This window comes from Eumetopias jubatus, unplaced genomic scaffold, assembly GCF_037043125.1.
Source record: "Eumetopias jubatus isolate StellerSeaLion01/CBP00866 unplaced genomic scaffold, mEumJub1_p1.0 scaffold_14, whole genome shotgun sequence".
In the NCBI taxonomy this organism is placed as follows: domain Eukaryota; kingdom Metazoa; phylum Chordata; class Mammalia; order Carnivora; family Otariidae; genus Eumetopias; species Eumetopias jubatus.
In genome coordinates, this window is record NW_028274820.1 from 13,628,417 (window position 1) to 13,636,143 (window position 7,727).

Genomic DNA, 7,727 nt, shown 5'->3' on the forward strand with positions numbered 1-7,727 from the left:
TTGTTAGAAAAGCTGAAACAATGGAACTTTTCAATTTAACAAGAAAAACATAGTGGCTAGAAATTACTGAGCACTTGTTTTGTATCAGGCTCTGTGCTAAGTGCTCTATTTTCTCATTTAATCCTCTCATCAGTACCTAGAAGTACAGTGACTGTAATTCTGGGCTTATGCCACTTGTTCAAGCATAATTGTCAATATTATCCCCTTTCCATCACATTAAAGTTTTCCAGTTTGGACTTAAATTATCTTATCATCCTACTTGTAAAAATTATTATCCACAGTTTACAAATGAGGAAACCGATGCATCAATAGATTAAATGTCTTGCCCAAAGTACATTGCTAGAAAATATGAATCTGGGATCCTAACCCAAATCTGTCTAGCTTCATAGTCCAGTCTTTTAAGAATTACAAGATGTTTCTGGGGTACCTGGGTGGCTCAGTTGGTTAAGTGTCTGACTCTTGATTTTGGCTCAGGTCATGATCTCATGAGTTGTGAGATTGGGCTCCTCCCTGGTCATGGAGTCCGCTTGGGATTCTCTCTCTCCCTCTCCCTTGGCACCTCCCTCTCTAAAAAAAAAAAAAAAGAATTACAAGATGTTTCACAGTGATATCAGTACTGAGATTTGTATTGAACACAACTATAGCAATAAATTCCCCAATAAACACAAAATTTATGATAAAATTTTAAGATCAATTTCACTAGTAAAACTCAGAAATTAAAGATGTGCCTCTCCCATGCTCATCTGTCACACAGGTCAGAGCCCATACTGGGTATCAATCCTTTGCAGAAGAGCAATGCTGCCTCTGTGTGTGAGTACGTGTGGAGTTGGGGGGTAGGGGAAGGAATAAAGTTCTTCCTGGTTCAATAAAGCTGAAGAGTACCTATTTATAGAACAGGAATGGTGGACTAAACTGCTAGAGGCCTTCCTAATATGGATTCTCCCTGATCATAAGTAACAGAACACTGGTTTTGCAGGGGGTATAAATATGCCTAGCTAAAAACTACATCTCCCAGCACTCTTTGCAGATGAAGGACATAAACATATTATGCAGTTCTGGCCAATGAAATGTGAGTGGAAGTTGTTGGATGAGCCTTCTGTAAATGCTTCTTAAAATGGAAGGCAAATTTAACTACCCTGTGTCTTTTGCCCTTCACCCTGACTTTTCTTTATGTCTGGAATTCAAATGAAATACTGGAGTTTGAGCAGCCATCTTGTGACTACAAAGGAATAAGCATGTGCTGAGGATCACGAGGTGAAGGGAGGCCAGAGGGGCTTGTCTCCCTGAGGATACTGTGCATGTGTCAAACCAACCCTGGACAAAAAAAGACGTAGAGCTGGTAATATGTTTAAGCCACTGCTTTTTCCAATTTTGTTAAAGCCAAACTAAATTCCTAAATATTGCAGTGTGACCCAGGTTCATCCCACTTCCATGATGGGTATCATTAATTAATGATAGCACTCCTTCCTGCACATTCTAAATATAGCCTCAGACTCCAACTCAAAATAAGTGCCTGAAACCCACACAGGAGCAGATCAGCCACATTGCCCAGGAGCTCGGGCTTGAGAAGGACATGGGCCAAGTGTGGCTCTGCGGCACTCACCAGAAGGGCAAACAATTTAGCAGTGACTATTCGGGATGAGAGGATTTTGAGGCTGCAGGTCTCCTATCTCAGGGGCACCAGAATACTTTTCTATAGCACCAGGGCCTGATTTTGGTATCCCAGGCTAAGTCCCTCACTCCATCCCTTTCCCTGTGTGTCAATCACCCTCTGGGCTCCCCCATGCATTCAAACTGAGGTGCCTGCCCCTTCCCAGGAGTGGGGAAAGAAGAGAGGGGAGAGCTATGGGAAGAGAACCCTGGGGTTTATACCAGGGCTTTGGGGATTAAGTTCTTCATTCACTAAGAAAGGAATTGGGAATACAAAGGGTAGGGGGACAAAGAGTTTTGGGGGAATTTGTTGGAAGGAAGGTGAAGTTCAGTGATGCTCTTGATTTTATTTTATTTTTTATTTTTTATTTATTTATTTATTTATTTTTGATGCTCTTGATTTTAATCCATACATCACTCATCACTTTGTTCTTAAAGAAGCCTGGGGAGAGAGAGAGAGGTAATGCATTTCAGAAAAACATAGTATTTGTGACAAAATTTTAAGGTGAATTTCACTAGTAAAGCTCTGAAGTAATAGATGTGCTGCTCCCATGCTCATCTCTCACATGGTTCAGAGGCCCATTACCAACAGGTCAGAGAGATACCAGCAATTAAACCATGTTTCATGCCTGTCCTGGTGCAATATTTGCGATGATTTGGGGACATAAAAAGATGCTCAACATCATTAGCAATTAGGGAAATTCAGATAAAAACCACAATGAGATACCACTTCAAACACTAGGATGGTTATAATCAATAGACAACTTTTGTTGAAAAATGTGAAGAAAATGGAACCCTCATACATTGCTGGTAAGAATGTAAAAATGGTACAGCTGCTTTGGAAAACAGTTCGGCAGTTCCTCAAAATGTTAAACACAGAATTTCAATGTGACCCAGCAATGCTACCCCTAAGTATATACCTATGAGTTGTGAAAACGTATCTCCATGGAAAAACTTGTACATGAATGTTTGTAGCAGCATAATTCATGATAGCCAAAAGTAGAAAAAGCCCAAATGTCCATCAATAGATGAACAGATAAACAACATGTGACACAGTCATACAATATAGTATTTGTCAGCAATAAACAGGAATGGATTTCTGATGCATGCTACAACATGGATGAACTTTGAAAACATTATGCCAAAATAAGCCTTAGTTTCTGTCTTTTAATTGTCACCCAAATTACAAAGTAGACACTATTTTTTTTAATTTTGTTTTAGTTAATCTCTACACCCAATGTGGGGCTCAAAATTATAACCCCAAGATCAAGAGTTGCATGCTCTGTGGCCTCAGCCAGTCACGGTCCCCAAGGTAGACAGTATTATTCCCATTTAACAGTTAAGGGCAGTACAGCTCAAAGAGATTAAGTTGTCTACAGCCACATAAACAATAATGTGAAATAGGAATGTTAATGGAAAATGTATTCTTTTTTTAAGATTAATTTATTTTAGAGAGAGAGAGAGTGTGCATGCAAGCACGGATGAGGGGCAGAGGGAGAGGGAGAGAATCTTAAGCAGACCCCCACTGACTAGGGAGCCAGACATGGGGCTCGATCTCACGACCCATGAGATCACAACCTAAGCCAAAATCAAGAGTCCAATGTTCAACCAGCTGAGCTACCCAGGTGCCCCACTGCAAAATGTATTCTAAACACAAATAAAAACACTTATTTAAGGTAGTGTTTTTTGATATGTAGCCATGTAATCCTTTCCTTTTCCTCTACTGTGTCCTCAGTGACCACACAAATATCATCCATCTCTTCATCTCTCCTGTTGGTGCCTGGCCTTTTTCCCAGTGACCTGAGTATAGCTAAGAATTTCCAGTAGAAATCAGGGGATTGTAGAGCTGGAAAGATTCTTTAAAGTTGAACTCAATCCCCTCATACTCCCTTTATTGGTAGAAACTGAGATTTACACAAATGAAATGTCTTGTTTAAGGTCCTACTGCTACTTTGTATAAGAAATCCAGGGGTTTTTTTTTGTTGTTGTTTTTGTTTGTTTGTTTGTTTTTTGTTTTGTTTTTGTTTTGTTTTTTTTTTTTTGGTCTCCCTTCAGTATTCTTCTTACATTAGACTCACAGTTTGCAAACTCACTAGCGGTACTCAAAGACATTCCAAGGGGCATATATGCTGGGAGAGTTTTGAGAAATTAGTGGTCAGATCCTCAACTTCCATACTTCTAAAATTGATCTGCTTGAGAATGTTCTTGTGGTCAAAGGTATTTTGCAGGTTCTCCTCCTCCCACTATACAAAACAAGGACAACAACACTCATTCTCTAATCTTAGTGACACATTGCCCAAAAGTGCAAGAACAAAGACAAACCAAGCCACAAATGAAAACACTAGTGTGAGGAAGGCTTTTTAAATAAAGACAACCTGTCTCATTATAGTAGTTGTTAACATATTTCTATGGACACAAGAATTAATTGGGGGCATATGAACTAATGTCTAAAAATGATTAATCCAAACATGAAATATTTTTGCTATTTTGATCAATCGTATATTACTGATAGTTGAAATTTTGCCTCACACTAGAAAAATTCTAACATTCATAAATTTCTTTTATACATATTTTTATAGCAGCGTGTTAAGATAAGGTGATCAATTAAAAACTTTAAAGCAAAAATGTATGTTAGTATATTGCATTAGGATAAAATTATGTGAGAGAAGTTGAATGCAAATACAAATTCAAAGAGAAAGGAACATTGTAAAATTCTGCCTATTGAAGGTTGATGTAGTTTTTCTAAAAGAATAATACTGAGGGTGGTGGCTGGCTGGCTCAATTGGTAAAGCATGCAACTCTTGATCTTGGGGTTGTAAATTCCAGCCCAACATTGGGTGTAGAGATTACTTAAAAAGAAAATCCTACAAAACAAAGAAACAAAAGAATGATAGTGGGTATCAAATAGCTATCATTTGAGAGTCTTTTGGATACACACAGAATGATCTAATAGTTTTATTTATTTATTTTTTTTTTGGTGAAAAAAATTTAATTTAGATTTAGCCAGCTGGACTCAGTTTAGATGATTCCAATTTTGTTGACAACATCCAAAGCATCATAGTCAGGAGCCAGTCCAACATATGCCTTCTTCTCTCCATCAGGCCTGATCAAGGTGTTGACCTTGGCCACATCAATGTCGTAGAGCTTCTTCTCAGCCTGTTTGATCTGGTGCTTATTGGCCTTGACATCCACAATGAACACAAGTGTGTTGTTGTCTTCTATTTTCTTCATGGCTGACTCAGTGGTCAGGGGGAACTTGATGATGGCATAGTGATCAAGCTTGTTTCTCCTGGGGGCGCTCTTTCGAGGATATTTGGGCTGCCTTCGCAGACGCAGTGTCTTGGGTCGTCAGAACATAGGTGACGTGCGGATTTTCTTTTTTGTGTGACTGTGGACGCCTTTCAGCACCACTTTCTTGGCCTTCAAAGCCTTTGCTTTGGCTTCGGCTTTAGGAGGGGCAGGGGCTTCCTTCTTAGCCTTCGGCGCCATCTTCGTAAAAGGGCCTAATAGTTTTATTTTTAAAATATTAATATTTATAGGGGCACATGGGTGGCTCAGTCAGTTGAGCCTCTGAATTCTAGTTTCAGCTCAGGTCGTGATCTTAGGGTCCTCAGATCAGCCGCAGGTTGGACTCCGTGCTCAGCGGGAAATCTGCGTGGGGTTCTCTCTCTCCCTCTCCCTCTGCCTCTCCCCCAGATCTCTCTCTCTCTCTCTAAAATAAATAAATCTTTAAAAAAAATAAATGTTAATATTTATAATACAACAGAAAATTGCCTCCTTTGCAAATATTTTAATTTATAATGAGAAGAATCTTAAATGTTAATATTAAAATATACAAAGGTATATAGAGGGTTTCAAAATTATTATAGGAAGTATAAGCAGAAAAACCTGAAGGGTACTGTTACAGACAATCCTCTGTAGAATATTGATGACTCATAAAACTCCATTACCATTGTAGAAAAAAATTCTCAATAAATCTGCTAATTTTTAACTCACTATTACCATTTCTACACATAAAAGAAAGCACAATATCATTGCTCTTTTAAAAAAAGTTTTTGAAGTCTTGAAGTAACAGAGATTTTTGCTCCCACTCCTAAATTTTGCAACCTTTTCTTATACAATATTCCCCAGGAACCAAGGCAGTTTCTGCTTAAAACCCTTTTCCTTAAAACAAACTGCTTATATGGGAAGGTGCTAAAACCTTCATGGGATTCATATTACTTTTCATGATCTGAATGCCACTTTTTGCTCCATATTTATCTTTTTATCTCTGTGCAAACTCTGCACATTAGTCCCAGTCAACTTCTTTTCAGCTCTTTGAAAGTCCTGTACCTCTCTCAACTCCGGTCCTTCTCATGGGCTCTCCCCTCTATTTGGAATACTCACCCTGCCTCCTACCTCTCGACTGTATCTAATTTTTACATATCCAGATTTCAACTTAAATATCCCTTGAAGCTTTCTCTGACACCCCCTGCCACTCCCATCACTGAGGTCGGGTTAAATGCCCCTCCTTTGTGTTCCTGATGAATAGTGTTCTTCTCCACCAAGCTTGTACTGCAATCATCTCTTTCCTCATTTATATCCTCCAATAGACTGTCGGGTCCAAGATAGTAGGGACAGTGTCTACTTTACTCGTCATCCTCTTCTTGAGGCCTGCACTACGTATGGTACCTGGGAGGTGCTTAATGAATACTGGGAGAATTAATGAATGGCTGGACTGATTTTTCTGATTTATCAATTAAAATAATTCCACTGAAAGTTAACAGCTACTCTAAAAATCTTAAGTTAAAAAGGAATTTATTGGAGACATGTAAAGGGCTCATGAATTGACGGGAAGCTCTAATATCAGGGCTTGAAAAATAGCTAAAGACCCAGTTAAGTCCAGACAGCAAGAAAGCAGGAAAATGTTAGCAAGAATAGCTGAGGAAGGACACACCACCTTTGTCATAGGGCACTGCTCTTTGGAGATAATCTCCCCACCGCTGTGAATTAAAATTCATCCCCTCTTTATCTTTGTGTCACTTTGGGTCAAGATTCACATTTCTGGAGAAAAAAAAAAATGATGATTGGCTAAAGCTTTTGTGCCCATGCAGGCTGCTAGGGGATATGGCCCCTTCCACTTCCAGACTGGTAAGGAGGGCCTGCCTCTCAACAAGACAGCAGGGGAGTTCCCACAAACAGGAAGCAGGGATGGTTACGGTGCGGCCAAGCAAGTCCAGCTGTCCATTACAGCTGTCTAGAACTAAAGCAAAGTATGTGTTCCCATACAGAGCAGTTTGTTTTGGTGCCATATGTGTATTTAGGTCCCCTAGAATAGCTTAAAAAGTAATGAAACGCAAGAATTGAGCATGATGTTTTCAGAGAAACATAATCTTCATTCTGTTGCCAAATGGAATATTCAGTAATTCAGATGTGTTTATGCTAGAAGTTTTACTTAATGAAGAGCTCAGTTAAGGATAGAAAGAGAAATTACAAAATAGACACTTAAAACATCAACTGAAAAGAACTTCAAGTATTTCGGGTTGCATTATACATAGGTTATTTCCTGCTACATTCTCGATTGTTGTACCTTTCTGTGGAAATAGGCATGAGCCTAGAAATCCAAAGGACGTTGAAAATCACACAACAGTTTAAAATGTCTGTCTGAATTTTGAGGAAAACTTGCAGTAATTAATATTTACCTTGAACCAACAAGATTTCAGGCTTATATAAACAAAGATGAAGGGGTTTTCTCAGATATGGAAGAAATGAACCATCTAAGAAAAAAAAAGTTTAGCATCAATCTGAAGAATCAGGGATGAAAAAGAAGTATATGTCAACACAAAACCCTGCACATCAGTGTTTATAGAAGCTTTATTCATAATTTCCAAAATTTGGAAGCAACCAAGATATCCTTCAGTAAGTGAATGGACAAACCAACTGTGGTACATCCATACACTAGAATATTACTCAGCGATGAAAAGAATTGAGCTATCAAGCCACAAAAGACATGGAGGAAACTCAGGTGCATACCACTAAGTGAAAGAAGCCAATGTGAAAAGGCTGCTTTAGGGCGCCTGGGTGGCTCAGTCAAATAA

At 38.9% G+C, this 7,727-nt stretch overlaps 1 pseudogene; it reads right to left on the reverse strand.

The window, feature by feature from the left end:
- Window positions 1-4,622: 4,622 nt before the first annotated feature.
- Window positions 4,623-5,140, reverse strand: LOC114213696 (large ribosomal subunit protein uL23 pseudogene; annotated as a pseudogene).
- Window positions 5,141-7,727: the final 2,587 nt, after the last annotated feature.